The 14,659-nt window shown below is 43.6% G+C and overlaps 1 protein-coding gene across 2 annotated transcripts in view; it reads left to right on the top strand.

The window, feature by feature from the left end:
- Positions 1–14,659, top strand: part of BAIAP2L1 (BAR/IMD domain containing adaptor protein 2 like 1) — a 56,777-nt gene that overhangs the window by 3,205 nt on the left and 38,913 nt on the right. Inside the window, exon 1 of one of the 2 annotated variants that reach the window (XM_058157797.1) lies at positions 3,295–3,300. The exons of the other annotated variant lie outside the window; for it this stretch is intronic. The gene's annotated coding sequence lies outside the window, so the exon portion shown is untranslated. Of the gene's footprint in view, positions 1–3,294; positions 3,301–14,659 lie in introns of those variants that run through there. 2 annotated transcript variants of the gene reach the window in all.

The following is a 14,659-nucleotide window of genomic DNA, read 5'->3' as shown; positions in this document are numbered from 1 at the left end:
TTCAAATAATTTAACAATCAGTTCTCTGCCCTAATGACCAGCTGGGTAGGCATGGCTCGGTGGTCATGTGACCGTGTGGGTGTGGCCAACTCAACATCACTCACGTCGACGGGCGCTTCGCCTTAGCTGCTACAATGTAACAAGGGTTAACCAGAGAGGCAGTTTCTGTAAGCAACTAGATGAGGCTAGAACCAACACCAGAATGTTTCCTTCCTGCCTTCCTTACAGGATTAGCCCTGTAAAGTGGGAAAAAACCAAATAAGATTTCTTCCAAGAACCGGTTCTCCAAACTGCTTAGAAAGTTAACAACCGGTTCTCCCGAATAGGTGCAAACCGGCTGAATCCTACCACTGCATCCATGTCTGAAAACATGGCAAACAAGCCGGGGTTTGGCCTTTGACTTCAACCAGAAATTTCTTACCCCAAACCACACCTTTGGCTGTCTCACTTCAACGCCTTCTTTCTGTCCAGCTTGATTGATCTCAACCGTTTTTCACTTTCCTTTCAAATTCTCCTCCATCTGGGGGCGGGGGAGGGGGGGTGTCTGCCTCTTTTCTTGCAGATGTTTTAAACCTTCAGCTTTTTCCGCCTGACAAGCCAGCACCGGGATCTGGGCCCCGTCCTGCAACTTGTGAGTCAGCCCCTTTTCCCATGCCTTGTTGGCTTCCTGGGCCAAAAATCAGAAGAGAGGCATGAGGTTTTCACTTTGGGTGGGGTTAGGGAAAGTCACCTGTGTATTCCAGTCGCGAAACCCCACCATCCATCTGGCTTCGACCTAACCTTGGCGGGATTCAAACCGGAAATTCTAATTTACGGAAAGGGACTGTGTGGGGAATGGAGCATAGAAATTTTTCCAGATAAAGATGGGTTGGTCAGCCGGATAAAACCGCTTAAGGTAAAGGTAAAGGTTTCCCATGCACATACGTACTAGTCGTTGCAGACTCTAGGGGGTGGTGCTCATTTCCATTTCAAAGCCGAAGAGCCAGCGCTGTCCGAAGACATCTCCGTGATCATGTCATAACTCAACACCAAAGGCGCACGGAACGCTGTTACCTTCCCACCAAAGGTGGTCCCTATTTTTTCTACTTGCATTTTTACGTGCTTTCGAAACTGCTAGCTTGGCAGAAGCTGGGACAAGTAACGGGAGCTCACCCCGTTACACGGCAGCACTAGGGATTCGAACCGCTGAGCTGCCGACCTTTCGATCGACAAGCTCAACGTCCTAGCCCCTGAGCCACCGCATCCCTAAAACAGCTTACATCTCATCAATATAATTAGTTGGAGATATGAACTTAAGAAAACAAGATGGATGTTTCTTTAGAGCCCACATGACTCAAAGGAGACGGTATGTTTACTCAGAAAGGGAAGCAGTGCTAATATACTTTTATAACCTATCAAATGAGGTGCGGTCACAATAGTCCTGCTTAACAAAGAGCCACCTGAGTTGCAAGTCTCCACTTTTTATAAGAGCTGGTAATATGTTCTCTAGGGTAATGAAATGCTTTCATTATATGAAAAGCCCCCCCCCCTTCTCAAAAAAGGCCCAACTCTTTAGCATTTACAAAATGTCTCACCTGTGTTAGAAAGCCTTCTAGAGTATTTTTTTCTTTATTTATTAAATTTCTAGACCAACCGTTTCACTTAAGGGACTTTAGAATAGAATAGAATAGAATATAATTTTTATTGGCCAAGTGTGATTGGACACACAAGGAATTTGTCTTGGTGCATAGGCTCTCAGTGTACATAAAAGAAAAGATACGTTCATCAGGGTAGACGATTTTGCAACAGCTTTATTAAAAAAAAATCATATAAATAGCTTAAAAATAAGTTGAAACTTAGAAGTAAAAATAAACCGGGTTAAAAATGTAAAGGCTAGGAGGTTAAGAAGGAATAGGGGTGCCCTCAGGCCACCAGACATCCCCATGGCTGCATCATACTTGTAGGCCCCCATCATGGTTGCATCATACTTTTAGGCCCCCATGCTAATTGGCAAAACCAGGTCTTAACACTCTTCCAGAAAACCAGAAGAATGGAGGCTTGCTTTACCTCTGGAGCTAAGATGTCCCATAGGGCTGGAGCAGCAGCCGAGGATGTCCTCCTAGATCCTGCCAGTTGACCAAGGAGATACACAGCATGCCCTCCTTGGGTTGACCTGTCCTCCAAAATATCTGAGGGCAAGACAGGAAGTAATGGATGGGAGCTTAACAAAGAAAAATCCAACCTAAAATTAAGAATAAATGTCCCGTCCGTTAGAACAATTCTTCCGTGGAACAACTTGCCTCCAGAAGTTGTAGCTGCTCCCATCACTGGAGGTTTTCAAGAAGAGACTGGACTGGACATTTGTTCAGAAGGATATAAGATCTCCTGCTTGAGCAGGAGGTTTGACTTGTTATTGTTGTTGTTGTTGTTAGTCGCAAAGTCGTGTCCGACCGATCGCGACCCCATGGACAACGTTGCTCCAGGCCTTCCTGTCCTCTACCATCCTCTGGAGTCCATTTAACTTCATGCCAACTGCTTCAGTAACTCCATCCAGCCGCCTCCTTCTCTGCCGTCCCCTTCTTCTTTTGCCCTCAATCTTCCCCAGCATTAGGCTCTTCTTCGGGTAGTCCCTACCAGTGGTAAAATCCATTTTTTTTTACTAGCGGTTCTGTGGGCGTGGCTTGATGGGTGTGGCTTGGTGGGCATGGCAGGGGAATGATTCTGCAAAATCTCCATTCCCACCCCACTCCAGGGGAAGGATACTGCAAAATCCCCATTCCCTCCCCACTCCTGGGGGAAAGATACTGCAAAATCCTCATTCCCACCCCACTCTGGGGCCAGCCAGAGGTGGTATTTGCCGGTTCTCCAAACTGCTCAAGATTTCCGCTTCCGGTTCTCCAGAACCTGCTGGATATCACCCCTGGTCCTTCCTTCTCATTAGGTGGCCAATGTATTTGAGAGGTTTGACTAGAAGGGCTCCAGTCTCAGCCCTTTCCAGCTCTGTAATTCTGTATTCAGCTTGACTGGGTAGAACAGGTCAATGTGTTTGGGATGAGATGGTTTCTTGGGTTTCCGGTTTCCATGCCAATAAACGGTTTTAAAAGTGATCACGAACCCCTTGAATGGGACCCAAAAGTAGGGCTTGATCTGATCGAAGGAAGAAGGAAAGTGTCCTCAACCTTCTCAACACAAATAAAGAGAGTAGGCGCTTGTAATCCATATCTGCACATAGAAATCTCCAGTTACTGGCACACAATCTAAGTATCCCTTAGGCATAAGGCCAGAAATAAGGACTCTGATAGCGTGGGAAGAGCACTTATATGTGGCTCGCCAACCCTAATTTGCAAGGTGAAATGGGTTGATGCTCAAAAGGAAACAAAATTTGAAGATGCTTATTCTACAAAGGGAAGTTTTGGGAGAATAGACCATCAAAGGGGCTTAGTTTTCTTCAACCTGGGCAAACTCTTAAGATGGGTGGACTTCAACTCCCAGAATTCCCCAGGCCAGTTCATGCCGATGGCACACTTAACTCCGCCTGCTCTTCTGCAGAGAGCCACTAGATGGCCTAAGAGGGCTACAGAAAGAATCAACTCTGCTGCCATCTAGTGGCAACCCAGATCCTTTTTAGTTGTTCCAGGCAATTCCGTCCAGCTGAAGCGACTACTGTAGCTCCAGGGTTGAACTATGGGGGTCCTTGGTGCTCTCTGAGCTCAGTTCTTTTCTTACAGGCGTTTCACTACCCAACTAGGTAACATCATCAGTGCTAGAAGAAAGTGGGGTTTGCAGAGTGGAGGAGAAGCAGATTGGTGCTATCTGGGCTTGGTTGTATTTATTTATTTATTTTGGAGATGTTTGATTACCCAGCTAGGTAGCATCATCAGTACCTAACAATCACCCTCACTGTCAAAGCCACCATCAACACTCATCCCAGCACTGATGATGTTACCTAGTCCGGTAATGAAACGTCAGCAAGTCGAACACCAAACTCGGCGTGCACTAAGGACTGAATGAACAGGTTTCCTATCGCCCTTGAGACGTGTGAGTGTTGATCCATTAGTGCCACTCCTAACACAGAATGTATGAAGAAAGTAAGCTGTTGGGCAGGGTCCTTAAGATAATGGATTACGTTCATTTGCTTTGGCTCCAAGCCCTAGCAAGATAACCAGGCGCATATTCCTAGGCGACAAAGGGCAGAAACGACACACAATTTCAGGATCTTGGGAGCTGCTCTGTCCTTCCCATCAGTGGCATGTTTACAGGTAGTCCTCGACTTACGACTGCAGCGGAGCCCAAAGTTTATGTTGCTAAGGGAGACCTTTGTTAAGTGAGTTCTGCCCCGTTTTATGACCTCTCTCGCCACAGTCGTTAAATGAATCACTGCAGTTGTGACATTAGTAATACGGTTGTTGAATGAGCCGGGCTTCCCCATTGAGTTTGCGTGTCAGAAGGTCGCAAAAGGCGATCATGTGATCCCCGGGAGACTGCAACCGTCATAAATAGGAGTCATATGTCAAGCATCCAAAAGTAAATCGCGGGACCAGAGGGGAAGCTATAACGGTCATAAGTGTGAAAAATGCCCCTAAGTCATTTTTTTCAGTGCCGTTGTAACTTTGGACGGTCACTAAGTGAACTGTTGTAAGTTGAGGACTACCTGTATGGTCTAAACGTCTCCAGAATTATTTTTCCTCTTCACCTTTGAATAACCTCTTCTGCTAATGTCAACATGCTCAAGCAAACCTTCTTAGGGTATCAGGCCCTTGTTTATTTCTGGATTTACATTACATTGCCTTGTTGACACAAGCCAACATTCAGTCTCAACCTCTGCTAATTCCGCAGGCCAAACTACGATAAGACGCAAAAAAATAAAAAATAATTAAAAAGTCAGAGGGAACTCTGCTCAAAGCTGGCTGAGGAACTCTGGGAGTTGAAGTCCACAAGTCTTAAAGTTGCCAAGGTTGGAGATCCCTGTACTAGAGTAACGGTCACCAACTCTGAAAACTCACTTAGCAACTGTTTCACTCAATGACATAATTTTTGGGCTCCATTGCAGTCGTAAGTCAAGGACTACCTGTATACATTTATCGAGGGGTCCTGCAAAATCTGTCAGCGGCAGGGGTGGGGGTGGTTATATAGGGTTGGCCCTTTGAAGCTGCAATCTTGCAAACGTTCACATTGGTTCTAGAAGTGGTTTTTGGACTCCCCACAAGCTGTCTAATCTTTCACGGTCCCCAATGAAGTTGCCAGAAACAGAAATATAACCCTCTCCTCTGCGGTTTCATATTGCATTATTTAAGAAGGTTCTGTGGTCCTTCCCTCCAGCTTTCTATCCTCTGACTGAAATCAAGGCCCTTGTGCTTCGATCAGGGTGGATAAAAATCGACGATTTTTTTTTTTAAAAAATTAAATCGGATTTTTAAATTTTAAATCGGATTTTTTTTTTTAAAAAATTAAATCGGATTTTTAAATTTTAAATCGGATTTTTTTTATTTAAATCAGCTTTTTTTATTTCTGTCGAATTTATTTTAATAAAATGCTTTTGGAGTAAAAAGACCTATCTAAAGATAGTTTCCTATTTAAGATACATTAATAATTCAGTTTATTCAGCATGAAACGGAGCTTATTTATGGAGCATGAGGCTCCATATTCTGCAATATTAGGACTGTCGGTAAGTCAGAGGAGGAGCCGCTGCGGGACCAAGATAACAGTTGCTCTTTAAAAATTATGATTTAAATCGAGTTTGATTTAAATCAAGCCTTTTTACTAGTGATTTAAATTGTGATTTAATTTTTTTTTTTTTTGCATTTATATCCCGCCCTTCTCCGAAGACTCAGGGTGGCTTACACTATGTCAAGCAATAGTCTTCATCCATTTGTATATTATATACAAAGTCAACTTATTGCCCCCAACAATCTGGGTCCTCATTTTACCTACCTTATAAAGGATGGAAGGCTGAGTCAACCTTGGGCCTGGTGGGACTTGAACCCGCAGTAATTGCAAGCAGCTGCTGTTAATAACAGACTGTCTTACCAGTCTGAGCCACAGAGGCCCTAAATCATTTGACTTGATTTAAATCAAATCCACCCTGGCTTCGATTGTGTTACCCGAATTCCGTCGCTCAAGGTCAACAGAACTTAGATTTGAAGCGCTGAAGCAACCAGTTTCCTGCAAATTCTCCTTTGGACATTTATTGACAGGGATATTGTGACAGAAATGGCTGACATATTCTCTCCTCAGAAAAATCCAAGCAGCAACTTTTAAGTCTGACAGGAGCTGGCAAAGCATGGAGCGACGATTGTTTGTGTCAACACAACTTGCTTAACCAGGCGAGGCCAAGGTAGAGCAGATGCATTCAGGCGGCGGATAGAAATTTTTGTTTTAAGAAGTTTAGGCCAGAAAGTTTCAATGGTACTAGGGAAAAAACGCTTTTATTTTCTAGACTCGTGTTTCAGCTCGCCGCGAGCTGAAGACATACTTATTCTTCCGTGCAGGACTGGCATAAAATGGAAATCCACTATTAATTTTAATGGGGTTTTTATGATTTTACTGTGTATTTTAATTAATTGGGCCAAATTGAATAGTTTTTTTTTAATTGATTTTAATTGTATATTGTACTTTTTACTGTGTTTTACTTCGCTGTAAACTGCCCTGAGTCCTTCGGGAGAAGGGCGGTATAGAAATTAAATTATTATTATTATTATTATTATTATTATTATTATTATTATTATTATTATTATTATTATTATTATTATTATTATTATGTTGTTGTTGTTGTTGTTGTTGTTGTTGTTATCATCATCATCAACTTTGGCAACCTGAAGATGTGTGGAATCAGAATTCACCAGCCGGCCACACTGGCTAGGGAATTCTGGACATCTTCCAAGTTGCCAAGGCTGGGAAACACAGCTGTAGAGTCCCTGATATAAGTAAGGGGGCTTAGAACAGGGGTCTCCAACCTTGGTCCCTTTAAGACTTGTGGACTTCAACTCCCAGAGTCCCTCAGCCAGCAAAGCTTAAAGTCTTAAAGGGATCAAGGTTGGAGACCCCTGGCTTAGAAAATAGGAGATGGTTATTAACACTCAGTGATAAGACTACCTGGTATGGTAATGAAAGGTCTACAAGAAAAGCACCGAGTTTAGAAAGCACCAAGGACTCCATAGATGATTGTGAATCGGTCTAAAAGGTCTTGGTCGATCCACCTCACTGGAAAACCAAAACTACTTTTATTGAAATTGGCTATTTGTTAAACCTCCTTCTCCTCCTCCTCCAGTGAATTAAAGAGCCACTTCTGAACATTATGTGGACATTCTGGTCTTAAAAAATGATTGTCCCCTTGGCAACGAAGCTTGCATTTCTCCATATTCCTGCTTGAGCAAGGGGTTGGACTAAAAGACCTCCAAGGTCCCTTCCAACTCTTAATTCTGTTATTCGTATCCTTATACTCCAGTGAATTAAAGAGATGTCTCTGCCTGAGCCACTTTTGAATATGTTTTGGACATTCTGGACTTTAAAAAAATAGTTTCCCCCTTGGCATAGAGCCTGTGTATCTCTATATTCCTGCTTGAGCAGAGGGTTGGACTACAAGACCTTCAAGGTCCCGTCCAGCTCTTAGTCTGTATATTCATATCACTTTCTTTATTCTCTCCAAGGAAAGAAGGATGTGGCCCCGATCACCATAAACCATATAAATTCCACGATCCGTAGTCATAACAAAATTTCTCAAAGTCCCAATGGTACAAAGGACTCTAAAAGGAAATAATCTGTGTTTGCTCTTCGCGTGGTGACTCCTTTCTCCTTACAGGGCCGAGTGCCAATTGATTTAACATGCAATCCCTTTTATTTGGCTTCATATCAGAGGATATTTATTCCTGTTGCACCACATTCCTCACACATACTTTGAAAAGAATGAAAATATGTATAGAGAGGAATCTGAAACTTACTGCGTTGAGTTTCCTGAGAAACTATTGGGGGCACATTTTGTTTACCCTAGTTCACCACAACGCGGTGTTTCTCAAACTTGGCAACTTTTAAGATTTGAGGACTTCAACTCCCAGAATTCTTCTGACTGGGGAATTCTGGGAGTTGAAGTCCACAAATGGCTGGCTTGGGCTGGCTGGGGAATTCTGGGAGTTGAAGTCCACCGATCTTAAAGTTGCCAAGGTTGGACACCCTTTGTGTAGGGGTTAGGGCATCAAGCTGGAAACTGGAAAACCAAGAGTTCTAGTTCTGCCTAGAAAATAAAGCCAGCTGGGTGACCTTGGGCCAGCCACTCTCTCTCAGCCCTAAGAAGGAGGCAACGGCAAACCACTTCAAATAAAACCTTGCCAAGAAAATTGCAGGGACCAGTCCAGGCAGCATCCGAGAATCGGACACAGCATAGAACGAAAGGAGAGGGGGGGGAATCCTTAAAGGTACATTATCATTAGACCAGGAGCCTTAATTCGATTCAATATTAGAACTACACTTCCCTCTGCAAGGGCCGTTTTCAAATGTGCGTCTCTGAGTTTGGACTATGGCATTGCTGCAAACTTTTTTTTTTAATGAATTAATCGATTTAGTTAAGGTGCGGTTGTAAGGTTTCAGAACTGAATTTAAAACTGGCAACCTCAGGCCTCCCGGATTGTTGTCAAGAGGTAGCTAGCAACTGTCATTTCAGGGGCGTGTGTCGTGTCTTAAGGAACAAAGGTGAGGTTTTCAGAGAGGGATTTCTGTTTGAGCAGCAAAACCTTCTCTAATGCAATACTCAAAGAGCAGGAAAACCCTTTTAATCTATAAACTGAACTTGTATATCTTTACTTTGCCATACTAAAAATTAAGCTCATCCTGATCCTTTCGGTTTTATAAGAAGGTTGTACATTAAGACCAGACATATAGTCATAACTAAATATAATATGGTGCTGGAGAAGATTCCTGCGAGTCCCTTGGACTGCAAGGCGATCCAACCAGTCAGTCCTAGAGGAGATCAACCCTGCTCTTTAGAAGGCCAGATCCTGAAGAGGAAACTCAAATCCTTTGGCCACCTAATGAGAAGGAAGGACTCCCTGGAGAAGAGCCTAATACTGGGAACGATGGAGGGCAAAAGAAGGAGGGGACGGCAGAGAAGGAGGTGGCTGGATGGAGTCCCTGAAGCAGTTGGTCATGAGCTTAAATGGACTCCAGAGGATGGTAGAGGACAAGAAGGCCTGGAGGAACATTATCCATGGGTTCGCAATGGGTCGGACACGACTTTGCAACTAACAACAACAACATCAAATATAATATTTGAGGCTAATGCTTTGCAGCAAATGAGTTGTCCATATTGTTATTCTTGTTTAGAAGAAAGGTACTCCTCGACTTACAACCACAACTGAGCCCAAAATTTATGTTGCTAAACGAGACAGTTGTTAAGTGAGTTTTGCCCCATTTTAGGGCCTCCCGTAAAACGTGAGCAGGGGGTTGCCTCAATCGTCGTAAGTGTGAAAAACGGTCATCGGTCACTTTTTTTTCAGTGTAACTTCAAACAGTCACTAACCAAACTGCTGTAAGTCGAGGACGAACTGTAAAGTAAAACTCTAATTATGACTTTTAAATCTTATGGGTCAGGCTCCATATTTTAATTGTGACCTGAAAGGCAAGCCCTTGCGTCATTTTCCCAACGTCGTATTTTATTGTTTCCTCCAGCCGAGTGCGTGAAAAAATAAAATAATCTGCTATTCGTTTACACTTTAAAAATGAAGGCGCAGAGTTGGCTTCGGCCAGCTTGGCTCCTTCACAATAGCGGCTTCTTGTGTTGATCCACTTGAAGGAGAGGTCAGAGTCCTAAAGACCCGTTCAAAAGGCTATTTTGCATCTATGGTATTTACCCAGAGGGACAAATGCCAGTTTTGCCTTCCCTGGGCTCAACACCGAGCCAAGTTCTGTGTTTACCCAGCAAAACTCAGAACAGTCGCTGTGAAATAGGATGGGCTAAGAGAAGACATCCTGTTCAGGTACACACGATGCAGCAGCAAAATGGGGTAGGCTCCACAGAGCAATGTTAGCAACCTTCCAAGATCTCGGGGGCTGCCCCAAAGAAGAGGGAGTCAAGCTATTCTCCAAAGCACCTGAAGGCAGGATGAGAAGCAATGGGTGGAAACTCATCAAGGAGAGAAACAACTGAGAACTAAGGAGAAATTTCCTGACAGTGAGAACAATTGATCAGTGGAACAACTTGCCTCCAGAATTTGTGGATGCTCCAACACTGGAAGTTTTTAAGAAGAGGTTGGATAACCAATTTGTCTGAAGTGGTGTAGGGTTTCCTGCCTCGGCAGGGGGTTGGACTAGAAGACCTCCAAGGTCCCTTCCAACTCTGTTGTTCTATTCTATTCTATTCTATTCTATTCTATCCCATCCCATCCCATCCCAGAACTGAATCAAATCAAATCAAATCAGAGGTGGGTATCAGCAGATTCTGACCAGTTCTGTAGCGGAAATTTTGAGTAGTTCAGAGAACCGGTAGTAAAAATTCTGACTGGCCCCACCCCCATCTATTCTCTGCCTCCCAATTCCCAGCTAATTGGGAGGAAATGGGGATTTTTGCAGTAACCTTCCCCTGGAGTGGGGAGGGAATGGAGATTTTACAGTATCCTTCCCCTGCCACGCCCACCAAGCCACGCCCACCACAGAACCGGTAGTAAACATTTTTGAAATCTACCACTGAATAGAATAGAATAGTGTCGTGTCCCACTCCTCCGCTGACGGCCGGGTCAGGGAAATCCGAATCAGGTGTGCCTCTGCAGCTCTGCCAAAGTCCTAGCAAAGTCCTCAGGGCAGGCAAGAGACCAGAAAGTGACTTCAGCAAGATATATTTAGACTTTGCCTGACTCAGAGAATGCCAGAAAGCAGATCCTTTATATAGGCCATGGGGTGTGGCTCCATGACTCAGCACTTATCCCGGCCTGCCCCTCCCTTCCTTCTGTTGCCGCCGCCTATCAATTCTCCTGAAGCGAGGGTCACTCCAGTCTGCAGCTGTTGGTAATAGACCTTCCTCAGGCTCACATGCTGTGGGGGAGGGGTCAGGGTCTAGTTGCTCCGTTTGCCTGGGCATGGAGCCAGAGCTGGGGGCTGGAGGTATTTCTTCCTCTTCAGCCTGTCTGGGCATGGAGCCAGGGCTGGGGCCGGGAGGCATACTAGGACATTCTTCAGCATTTGGAAGCAGATAAGAAGACCCCGGCTGCGGTGAGAGCGGGCAAGACACAACAAATAGAATAGAATAGAATAGAATAGAATAGAATAGAATAGAATAGAATAGAATAGAATAGAATAGAATAGAATAGAATAGAATAGGTGTCTATGAAGCAACAGCGAAATGGTGTAGAGCAATGTTAGCAGTGTTCCAAGATCTCAAGGGCTTCCACAAAGAAGAAGGGGTCAATCTGTTCTCCAAAACACCAAAAGGCAGGAGAAGAAGCAACGGATAGAAACTAATCAAGGACAGAAGCAACCTGGAACTAAGAAGAAATTTCCTGAAAAGTGAGAACAATTAAACAGCGGAAGGACTTGCCTCCAGAAGTTGTGGTTATTCCATCACTGCAACTTTTGAAGAACAGATTGGACAACCATTTGTCTAAAATGGTACAGAGTCTCCTGGCTGGACTAGAAGATCTCCAAGATCCCTTCCAACTCTGTTCTTTCTTATTCTAATGTTTCTCAACCTTGGCAAGGTGAAGATGTGTGGCTGGCTGGGGAATTCTAGGAGTTGAAGTCCACATTTCTTCAAGTTGCCAAGGTTGACAAAACATCCAGATATTTCATGCCAGTAGGTGTGAGGGTTGAGTGCAACAAGGAAGGGCTTCCGTAAAATACTTTCACCCTGTTGCACTTTTAATGCCCGCTGCGTAGGAGTGAGTAGTTTAAGATCAACTTTTATGGCTGCACAAGGAGAAGGAAGAGTTGACGGAAATCCCCGGCTCCTTTCAGGCTTGCTATTTTAAGACGAATTGCAACATTAAATGCTTTTCCCCAGATTTGGAACTATATTTCCTAAAATTATAAGGGTTTGCTAAATTAGCTTTGATGCTATAAATTCTAGGAACTGCAGTGCTATCCTATCTGAAGCCAGACAGAATCAGATTACATTAAATCCGTTTTGCTAACTCTGTTTATATTTATACCTATTGCAACCTTCGTATTCTTCCTTAATTTATGGAAGCTGTTTTCATTTTAAAGCTGTTAATTTTCTTTTAAAAACATATCAGGTGGCAGATGTAACTGTGTTGTTATTTCCATTGTGGGTTTTTTCCCCCCTCAGTGTAAAGAATTACATTTAAAGTAACATGATAGCTCTTTGTTTCAAAAGGATACTTTGCAAGTTTTTATTTTGATTTTTTTTTTAAAAAAAATCACGAAATACGTATTCTGAAATAGGCTGGTAAAACATTAATCTGAAGCCTCTTGCAACTTCCTACTGTTGGAAAGATTTTAATCGCGCTCGGATTGAGATTCATCCTGGCTTCTTGCTAAGAATGTGAGCGAGTTGACAAACCAGATTTAGGAAATATCCTTACTCTGCGGACTCAGCATTAACTCTGTTTATTATTGGCCTTAAACTTAAGATTAATTACTCAGGAGAAACACCGAATGTCTTAACCGAAGCCAACACTTGGGGCAAGCTTTTTTTGGGAATAGGTCATGGGAAGACAACAGACTTAATTCCTGAAAATGAGTTTATTTTCATTTATATGGACTGATCTGTTGTTTAGTAGTCATGTGCCTGTCACAAATGCATCTTTAATGGGAAGCATTTAAACCGAGATCACCAAAGTCCCTTCCGACCATATTATTATACACGATTTATAGCGTTTAGATTTATATACCGATTTACAAGAATGGACGCGGCGGCTCAGTGGCTAAGACGCTGAGCTTGTCGATCGAAAGGTCGGCGGTTCAGCAGTTCAAATCCCTACGAATTCCCCAAATATTATGCTCTGAAAACAAACTAACACCATTCAGAAACTACAAACCCAGTTTGAACTTCTACTAAACGAAAGTTATCTATCCTGCCCAGGGTTAGGTTTCTTGAAGAGGTCGTGAAATCCAGGAAAGCAGCAGATCATTTACCGAACAGCAGGGCTTTGGAAGGGATCAATGATAGATCAGAGCTGGTACGAGCTGAATGCCGATTATTCAACTAGGTCCAAAAAACAGAGTTCATTGCTGAATGCCCGCAGAGGGGGCAAAAAAATGTTACCCTTGAGAGCATCTTCATCCCGTCAAGGCAGGTGTTACACCAAACCAGGATTAAGTGCACCCAACCAAACGTTGGCGTCGCATCCAACTTGGTGTTTATTTATTTATTTAAGAAAATACACGTGACTCAGGGACACTGGGAAGCTTCCAAAAGTGAAAACCCAGTATACGGAACAACAGAATTGGAAGGGACCTTGGAGATCTTCTAGTCCAACCCTTGCTCAGGCAGGAAACCCTACACCCATGATGGCGAACCTCTGGCACTAGAGGTGGCACGCAGAGCCCTCTGTGGGTACGTGCGCCGTCGCCAGCTGCTCTTCTGGTTTCTGCGCAGCTGGTCTTTGCGGGCGCCGGAGCACTGAAAAACGGCATGAAAACAACCCCAACAACTGCCTTCCATTGAGGATCTGTATACTGCACGAATCAAGAAGAGGGCCGTGAAAATATTTGCAGATCACTCGCATCCTGGACATAAACTGTTTCAACTCCTACCTTCAAAACGACGCTATAGAACACTGCACACCAGAACAACTAGACACAAGAACAGTTTTTTCCCGAAGGCCATCACTCTGCTAAACAAATAATTCCCTCAACACTGTCAGACTATTTACTGAATCTGCACTACTATTAATCGTTTCATAGTTCCCATCACCAATCTCTTTCCATTTATGACTGTATGACTATAACTTGTTGCTGGCAATCCTTATGATTTATATTGATATACTGACCATCAATTGTGTTGTAAATGTTGTACCTTGATGAACGTATCTTTTCTTTTATGTACACTGAGAGCAGATGCACCAAGACAAATTCCTTGTGTGTCCAATCACACTTGGCCAATAAAAAATTCTATTCTATTCTATTCTATTCAAAAACAGCCCAAAAATGGCCAAAAAACAGGGCGTTTTTCAGGCCAAAAATGACCCTGAAAACAGCCCGAAAAACAGCCAAAAAACAGGCATGCCCGCGCCAGCCAGATGGTCTTCGGGTTTCCAACACTCCGGCACGCGCACATCCGTAGGGATTTGAACTGCTGAACCGCCGACCTTTCGATCGGCAAGCTCAGCATCTTAGCCACTGAGCCGCCGCGTCCCTTCTTGTAAAGCGGTATATAAGTCTAAACGCTATAAATGGTGTGCAATAATATGGTTGGAAGGGACTTTGGTGATCTGTGATGCTGCGCTTATCTCCCTGCCTCCTCCTGTTTTATATTCCTCCTGTCTCGGTCCAAGGTTTTCACCTCATGCCATCTTCTAAGGCTGGATATCAAATTTTGGGGTGATGGTAATGAAAAGCAGGCCACCAGTTTTATAAGTACGTAAATGCCGAAAGAGGAAGCCATGTTTTTGCTCCTCGGAGTCTGAAATCATTCTTAGCAAGCCTGAAAGGCCGTTGGGATCAAAAGTTTGCATGGCTTTTTTAAAGGTTAAATGACAAGCGGATGAATAGCTAGAATTTTCCTGTTCATTTAAGGACA

Source organism: Ahaetulla prasina, chromosome 14 (assembly GCF_028640845.1).
Source record: "Ahaetulla prasina isolate Xishuangbanna chromosome 14, ASM2864084v1, whole genome shotgun sequence".
NCBI lineage: Eukaryota > Metazoa > Chordata > Lepidosauria > Squamata > Colubridae > Ahaetulla > Ahaetulla prasina.
The sequence above is the reverse complement of the archived record's forward strand: the minus strand, read 5'-3'. Positions and strand labels throughout refer to the sequence as shown.